The following is a 9,066-nucleotide window of genomic DNA, read 5'->3' on the forward strand; positions in this document are numbered from 1 at the left end:
TGGCCCATCCAGTCCAACACTCTGTGTCACACAGTGGCCAGAAATACCAGGTGCCATCAGGAGGTCCAGCAGTGGGGCCAGGACACTAGAAGCCCTCCCACTGTTCCCCCCCCCCAAGCACCAAGAAGACAGAGCATCACCTGCCCCAGAGTCCCTATCTATACCTTGTGGCTAATAGTCACTGATGGACTTCTGCTCCAGATGTTTCTCCAATTCACCAGCTATTATCATTCAATATCAGGTGAATGACAATAACTAGTGAATGATAATAGCGACAGAAAACCTAAAAACAAGGGGAACCAGTGTACAAGGATAGGAACAAAGCACAAAAAACCACTGGCTGAAGATAAACTATATATATGGGCAGGCACATGCAACAAGCCCCACCTCCTGCTCCTTCTCTCCCTCTTTCTTTCCCTCTTTCTTTCCCTCCTTCTTTCTTTCTCTTTCATTCCTTTCTTTCTTTTCCTCCTTCTCTCCTTCTTTCCCTCCTTATTTCTGTCTCTCCCTTTCTTTCCCTCTCTCTCTCTCTGCACATATCTGTGTGAGGGCAGATCTGTGCGTCCCCCACCCCCATAGCTAACAATCCAAAACAGTCCAGTGGCACCTTTAAGAACAAGTTTTATTTAGGTACAAGCTCTCCCTCCTCTGCGAGGGCAGATCTGCACGTCCCCGTCCCCCCCAGTAACTAGCACTCCAAAAGAGTCCAGTGGAGCCTGATCAGTGGGTGTTGCCTTCTGACACACTTCCGGTGATGTCAGGGGGTGTGGCATATGCAAATAAGTTATGGTAATGAGCTCCTGTACCTCTTTTTCTACGAAATGACCCCTGCAAGAAACAACAAATATACAGAAAGAAGAATGATAACAGCGGGCATGATCAGATTGGATCTTGATCTGTTCTTCAGTGAGACTTTTCTTCCAGGAAGTGTCCTTAAGATTCCAAGAAAAACATCATAACTATGCCAAATGCTATGATTTTGTAGGCTAGCGAAATCGTTAATGGGACATTTTATGAACAGTAAAAATAAGGTCAGACTTAGTAAGAGAGTACTTGCATAAATGGTATTTCAGTTTCTTCCCAGATTTTCTTGGTTGCTTCTAAATTTCCAGAAAGTTAATAATTCTATTTACATTACTTGTTAGTTCCATATCAGATTTACGATTACGCGATGCCTCCTGCCACATGAGAGGAGGCACATACGCAAGAATTTTAGCTTTGGTTTTGATTCGGCCTGCACTGGCAGTCATGTGAATTAATAACTTTATTTTTTTTAATTTGGGCTTTTATTTGTATTTGTGCTTTTACCCTCCTTCCCTCTACTAATCAATAAAGCATAGGTGTACTCTCTGATACTCTTATCTCCCAGAGAGCTAGTTTGGTGTAGTGGTTAAGAAGAAGAAGAAGAGATTGGATTTATACCTCGCCCTTCTCTCGGAGTGTCAGAGCGGCTCACAAACTCCCTTCCCTCCCCCTCCCCACAACAGACACCCGGTGAGGTAGGTGGGGCTGAGAGCGCTCTTGACAGAAACGGCTCTTTTTCAAGGACAGCTCTTATCAGAACTACGGCTTGCCCAAGGTCATCCAGCCAGGTGCAAGTGGAGGAGTGGGGAATCAAACCCAGTTCTCCCAGATTAGAGTCCGTGCACTTAACCACCACACCAAACTGGCAGACTCTAATCTGGAGAACCGGGGTTGGTTCCCCACTCCTCCACATGCAGCCAGCTGTGTGACCTTGTCAAAGTTCTCGAAGAGCTATCTCGGCCCTACCGACCTCACAGGGTGTCTGTTGTGGGGAGAAGAAGGAAAGGAGACTGTAAGCCGCTCTGAGACTCCTCTGGGTAGTGAAGGGCGGGGTATAAAACCAGCTCTTCTTCTTCTTAGTGTAATTACCCAACAAACGTTGAAACTGCCAACCTTGCCTAATAGAGTATTGGCAATAATATCCACCCACTGTTACTAATTTATGAAACGATGAGTCTGTACAGCTAGATTTGAATCCAGGAGCGCCTTAGAGAACAGCAAGGTTTTGGGGTACCAGCTTTCAAGTGTCAAAGCTTCCTTTGTCAGGGAAGGGCTCGTATGTGACGAAGGGAGCTTTCAGTCCCGAAAACTCATACCTCTAAAATGTTGTTGGTCTCTAAGGTGCTACTGGGGCCACGGTGGCTCAGAGATTAAGACGCTGAGCTGCAGACCAGAAGGGCGGTAGTTCAGCAGTTTCAGACCCGAGTGCTGCATGACGGAGTGAGCTCCCGTCTCTGGCCCCAGCTCCTGCCAACCTAGCAGTTCAAAAGCAAGAAATCGCAAGTAGATAAATAGGTACAGCTTTGGTGGGAATCTAACAGATCTTCTTCGTGGTCTCTGTGCATCACACCCTTGGGATATACTGCACCTGCGCTGACCTTCTCGGTACCGGTAGCTAGCAAAAGGGATTTTCGCGCCTCTCCCAGGTCACGCGCCGGCTCCACTGCGCATGACCAAGGAGGGGCACGCAGATCCCGCCAGTTCTTTTCTGACCGCCGCGCTGGTAGGACGCCTTCTGCTTCGGTCTGTTAAGTACCTAACTTTCTGCTAAACTTGCGTTTAGTTAGTTTCCTTTTCTTTATTTTGTTTTTTGTAGTGAGAGTTTTTCTTCGGTGTGTTTGTTCCTTGTCTTTAACGTTTCCCCCTCCGCTGGCCTATGGCCCCGCGGTGGGGTTGTTTCAAACGGTGTAAGACTTGCGGCCTTAAAATATCTCCCACCGACGGGCATTCGCTTTGCCTCGTCTGTTTAGGGGAGTCGCACTGTGTTTCTAAGTGCGGACATTGCCAGAAATTCTCGAACCAGACGAGAAAAAACATGGCAGCTCGTCTGCACTTGGCTTTGATGGAGAAGGCGCTATCTCCACAGTCGTCTTCGCCGTTGGACACGTCCGGGCACGCCTCGATGTCCACCCTGGCTGCGGACACTTGTCCTCCCGTTTCGGGACCATCGACGTCGACGGTCGCAATCGATGCTTCGGCACCGAAACGATCGACGCCGATAAAAGACCACCCCGTACCTTCCAAGATCCGGAAGCAGGGGATATCTGATGCCGTACCTTCCAAGATCCGGAAGCAGGGCAAAGACTCACAGCAGTCGAAGAAACCTAAAACGGACAAGTCGAAAGTCCATAAGGTTTCAGCTAGTCAAGGTCGAGATCTCACGCAAGAACCTCATCACCTGATTGGTTCAGATCTCGACATCGACCTTACTCAGCAGACAAATCAGTCGCAATCTGATATGTCGAGTCGTCAATCCTCTCATGCTTCCCCGGAACGTGGAGTCGATGATCGACACCGACCGGCATCCCCTACTTTAACCTGGGATGAGAGACAGTGGCATTACTTGTATGGAAGCCGATACCCATACCCATGGGCTTTTCCTCCACCACCTCCACCTGACTGGGATCGTCAATCGGTGTCATCCCGCATCTCGCAGTTTCGGGATCGATCCTCGGTATCGAAGCAGTCCATGCCGATACATCCACCAGACCCGGCTGCACCCCCGGTCAACATGCCGACAACGCATCAACCGGAATTACCCGGATCATCCCCGGAACCATCCAATGTATCCTCCGATTCAGACGACTCCTCTGAACATATAGAGGACGTGAACATACAATCCACCCCACAGGATGTGGAAGCGGATCTGCCTATTTCTCCATCAGAGGATGTTAAGTCATATGGAGACTTTGTTCAACGTATGGCGTTGGACCTGTCTATGACTCCTACTCTCGTTGCCAGTTTCGTGGATGACAATGTTTTTGACATTATGCATTCCAACACTTCGCCTTCTGTGGCTCTTCCAATGACAAAAGTCCTCTTACAAACTACTAAGGACTTTTGGACCCATCCAGCCTCCATTACTGTATCCAATAAACGTCTGGATCACATGTACAAGATCCAAGAATCTGGGGCTGAGTTTCTATACACGCATCCTAAACCCAATTCTTTGGTCGTATCGTCGTCCACGAAAGGAAAATCGAGTCACTCAACGCCATCAGATAAGGAAGGAAAGAAGTTGGACTCGGTGGGCAGAAAATTTTACACTGTCGGTGCAATGGGCATTAAAACGGCAAATTATGCAGCCTGCATGGGCCGCTATCAGTTCAATTTGTGGAAACGCTTAAACGACTTCCTTCCACATGTACCAAAGGAATGTCAGCCTCAGATTAAGAGGCTTCAAAATGAAGGGATGGTACTGGCTAGACATCAAATTAGTGCTGCCAAGCATTCCTTGGAATCTGCTAGCAAGACTCTAGCAACTTCCGTAGCCCTACGCAGACATGCCTGGCTCCGTTCCTCCTCATTGCCATATGATACCAGATCGTCGGTGGAGGACCTTCCTTTTGAAGGCTCTGGACTGTTTAGTTCCACCACTGATACGGTATTACAGGAAATGGATAAGAGTATCAAGACGTCTAAAAGTCTGGGAATCTCTCCCCCAACTAAATACCCTAAGACCAAGCAATGGCCTAGACAATCTTGGTCTTCTAGACAACCGTACAACAAATCGCCTACGGATCAATGGCAAAGACCTCCCTCTTCTCAGTCAAGGTCTTTTCCCCCTAAGAATAAAGGACAATCATCGGGTGCCTATAAGTCGAAGTTTCCCAAGAATCCCAAACAGGGGCTTTGACTTCAGCCTTACTGCTCATACTCGCCTCGCTCCCTTTCTTCACGCATGGCTGGACATTTCTACAGACAAATGGGTTCACTCTATAATAAGAGATGGCTATCTCATAGAGTTTTCTCAAATCCCCACAATTTCCCATTTCGTCGGAACTCCAACGTCACCTGTCCTGATGCAAGAAGTACGATCTCTGTCACTGAAAAACGCTATAGAGATAGTCCCGGCGGCAGATCGTTGCCACGGGATTTATTCCAGATATTTCACGGTCCCCAAGAAGGACGGAGGACTTCGTCCAATTATGGATCTAAGATTTCTCAATCGATTCATTGTTTACAAAAAGTTTCGTATGACCACTTTGCAAAGTATTTTACCACTCCTGCCTCCAGGGACATGGATGGTCACTTTAGATCTCAAAGACGCTTATTTTCACGTCTCCATCCATCCTCGTCACAGAAAATTCCTCAGATTCACGGTCGGAGAGGACCATTATCAATTCAAAGCCCTCCCCTTCGGGCTCTCTACCGCCCCCAGGGTTTTCACGAAGGTAATGGTGGTTGTCGTCGCCCACCTTCGTCTTCAGGGCATTCAGATTTTTCCGTACATAGACGACTGGTTAATGGTGGCAGATTCAAAGGACTGTCTCCTTCAGCACATCACCATTACACTGTCGACCCTATCCTCCCTTGGAATTCTAGTCAATTTGCAGAAATCCATGCTGCAACCTGCAACTCGCGTGCAGTTCATAGGAGCTGTCATAGATTCCCTGGCCACTCGGGCCTACCTTCCTCGCCAACGGGCAGATACCATTCGTCTGGAAATTCGACGTTTGTTCCGATCCAATGTGACATCAGCAGTCCACGTTCAGCGGATCCTGGGTCTCATGGCAGCCACCACCTCTGTGATCGAGTGTGCACGCCTTCGCATGCGTCCGTTGCAGCTTTGGTTTCTAAAGAAATTTCGCCCCTCCTTTCACCCCCCAAGTCTTCGACTAGTCGTGCCTCCTCAGGTCCTTACCTCCCTGCAGTGGTGGCTCGTGGACACCAATTTGCTGGCGGGTGCACCGTTCCAACCGATTGTTCCCGTGATGTCGATCACCACAGACGCCTCCCTGTGGGGTTGGGGTGCTCATACGGACGACACTTGTGTGGGTGCTCCATGGCAGCCCCTTTGGAAACGTCATCACATCAACTATCTGGAACTGCTGGCCGTAAAATTTGCCCTCAGATCCTTGCACAAACAGGTTGCAGGGAAAGCTGTGTTAATATTTACGGACAATACAACTGCAATGGCTTATATCAATCGCCAGGGCGGGACAGTGTCCAGATCCCTTTGCAGGCTAGCTATGGACATATGGGAAGAGTGCCTTCATCGGAATATCACTCTCCAAGCTGCCCATCTGCCAGGAACTTTGAACCAGCAAGCAGATTTCCTGAGCAGAGGAGGAGCATCGGACCACGATTGGGAGCTGAATTCAAAGTATCTCCTCCCTCTTTTTCAACGTCTGGGACATCCCCACATCGATGTTTTTGCAACTCGATTCAACAAGAAGTGTCCCATGTTTTGTTCCAGAGCGGGGTTGGACCCTCTGTCACTGGGGGACGGCCTGTTGATATCGTGGGCTCACAACTTTCTGTACCTATTTCCTCCGATTCCGCTGCTTCACAGGGTGTTGGTGAAAATACAACACGACAAGCCCCATTGTCTTCTAGTAGCCCCCTGGTGGCCTCGGCAAGTTTGGTTCCCGACACTGTTGAGGTTAGCCAAGGGATCCTTTGTACACCTGCCGCAGGAGTTGGATCTCCTCCAGGCTCAGGAGGGCCAGGTCCTTCACTACGATCCTCTGAGTCTCAAGCTGACTCTGTGGGAAATACGCTTTCAGTGATGGACGCTCGTATCAATGATGTCTTGTTGAACTGTCGTAAACTGTCTACTCGGACTTCCTACACAAGGAAGTGGAATCTATTCCTGCAGTATTTGAATTCCTCAAATCTACCTCCTCCGCCAGTGGATTTGAGGTCTATTTTTGCATTTATTTTGTCCAGAATGGACTTGGGTCTCAGTTTTTCGTCGGTTAAAGTGTATTTAGCTGCGGTGTCAGCTTTTCATCCATCTGTTGATGGGTTTTCAGTTTTCTCGCATCCTCAGACAAAACAGTTTTGTAAAGGCCTTATTCGCCTGTACCCTCCCCGTCGTCCTCCAACCCCGGCCTGGGATTTGGCTTTAGTTTTGCGTTTTTTGATGGGAAAACCTTTCGAGCCATTGGCCACTTGCTCTCTAAAATTGCTGTCACTCAAGACTGCGTTTTTGGTGGCCATTACCTCTGCTCGTCGGGTCAGCGAATTGTCTGCTCTGAGGTGTGATCCACCATACTTAAGTTTTTCCCCACATGGGGTTTCATTGTCTTTGGACATCTCCTTTTTACCGAAAGTTGTTTCGGAATTTCATTTACGTTCAGATGTAGTTCTGCCATCATTTTTCCCGTCTCCTGCTAATGAAGAGGAACGGAAATTGCATTCTCTGGATGTTAAGAGAGCGTTGTTGTTCTATTTGGGCAGGACTAAGTCTTTTCGCCAGTCTCCAGCTTTGTTTGTTGCTCACAGTATGCCCTCCCAAGGGAAGAAGATCTCTTCCCAGAGGCTGTCGAGATGGATTGTGGAGGTGATCAAGCTATGCTACGCTTTGGCTAAGAAACCTCTTCCAGGTCAGCTTCGCGCCCATTCTACGAGGGCGGTAGCAACTTCCACAGCTTTCCTGCGAGGTATGCCGTTGGAGGACATCTGCAACGCTGCGACTTGGGCTACTCCGCTCACCTTCGTGAAGCATTATGCCCTTGATGTCCGGTCTTCTCGTCGTGTGGCGTTGGGTCGGTCTATATTGCAGACGGCGCAGATGTAGGGCCTCGGCCCCTCCTCCAGGTAAGAGTTATTGCTTGCTATTCTCCCAAGGGTGTGATGCACAGAGACCACGAAGAAGATAGACAGGTTGCTTACCTGTAACTGGTGATCTTCGAGTGGTCATCTGTGCATTCACACCACCCGCCCTCCTTCCCCTCTGCTCTCGGCCCTTCATCTTGTTTCTTTGAAGGCTGTTGGGCGGCGGTCAGAAGGAACTGGCGGGATCTGCGTGCCCCTCCTTGGTCATGCGCAGTGGAGCCGGCGCGTGACCTGGGAGAGGCGCGAAAATCCCTTTTGCTAGCTACCGGTACCGAGAAGGTCAGCGCAGGCGCAGTATATCCCAAGGGTGTGAATGCACAGATGACCACTCAAAGATCACCAGTTACAGTTGTTCCGTGCGCCTCGGCGTCTAGTCATGCCGGCCATATGACCACAGAAATGTCTTCGGACAGCGCTTGCTCTTCGGCTTGGAAACGGAGATGAGCACCGCACCCCTAGAGTCGGATTCGACCGGCTCTTGAGCAAGGGGAAACTTTTATCTTTAAGGTGCTACTGGATGCAAGTCTGTCTGTCCTGCCGCAGACAAACAACAGCTGCCCTCTGGAACAAGTGGACTTGGCTTGACAGCAGCACATGTGAAAGGGATCTGGGTGTTCTGGTTGATCACAAGCTAAACATGAGCCTGCAGGGCGATGTGGCTGTGAAGAAAGCGAATGCAATCTTAGGATGCATTAACAGAAAAGCATTGTGTCCAGATCACGGGAGGTGGTAGTTCCGCTCTGTTCTGCTATGGTCAGGCCTCACCTGGAGTCCTGTGTCCAGTTTTGGGCACCACATTTTAGAAAGGATGTTGACAAGCTTGAGCGTGTCCAGAAGAGGGCAACCAGGTTGGTGAGAGGGTTGGAATCCAAGTCTTACGAGGAAAGGCTGAAAGAGTTGGGTCTGTTTAGCCTGGGAAAGAGAAGGCTTAGAGGGGACATGATTGCAGTCTTCAAGTATTTGAAGGGCTGTCATGCAGAAGATGAAGCAGATCTATTCTCTCTTGCTCCGGGTTGCAAGACTGGATCTAATGGGTGGAGGCGATACCGGCTAATTATCGGGAGAGACTTCCTAACTGTGAGAGTGGTTGAGCAGTGGGACAGACTGCCTCGGGAGGTGGTGGAGGCTCCTTCACTGGACGTTTTCAAGCAGAGGCTGGACGACCATCTTTCGGGTATGTTGTAGGGTGCTGGTGTGTAGGGCCGTCTTTCGGCTATGCTCCTGCAGACTGCAGGGGGTTGGATTAGATGACCGGCAAGTTCCCTTCGAACTCTAACATTCTATGATTCTATCTTCACAAATGAATCTTTAAAAACTGGAATCTTTACACATACACCAAAAAAAAAAAAACCCTAGGGAATTCTGTCTTGGTTGGCCATAGTAGGACCATTCCACCATGCCTCTCCAGTGGGGATTCTAAGCCACGGGGAAGGTGGGCTTGCGGGCTGGTGTTCGAGATGAAGGGAGAAGCGGCAGCGT

At 49.3% G+C, this 9,066-nt stretch overlaps 1 protein-coding gene across 1 annotated transcript in view; it reads left to right on the forward strand.

Moving 5' to 3' along the window:
* POGZ (pogo transposable element with ZNF domain) overlaps window positions 1–9,066 on the forward strand; it is an 87,562-nt gene that overhangs the window by 60,595 nt on the left and 17,901 nt on the right. The window lies entirely within an intron of this gene.

This window comes from Gekko japonicus, unplaced genomic scaffold, assembly GCF_001447785.1.
Source record: "Gekko japonicus isolate JY-2015 unplaced genomic scaffold, Gekko_japonicus_V1.1 scaffold226, whole genome shotgun sequence".
In the NCBI taxonomy this organism is placed as follows: Eukaryota; Metazoa; Chordata; class Lepidosauria; order Squamata; family Gekkonidae; genus Gekko; species Gekko japonicus.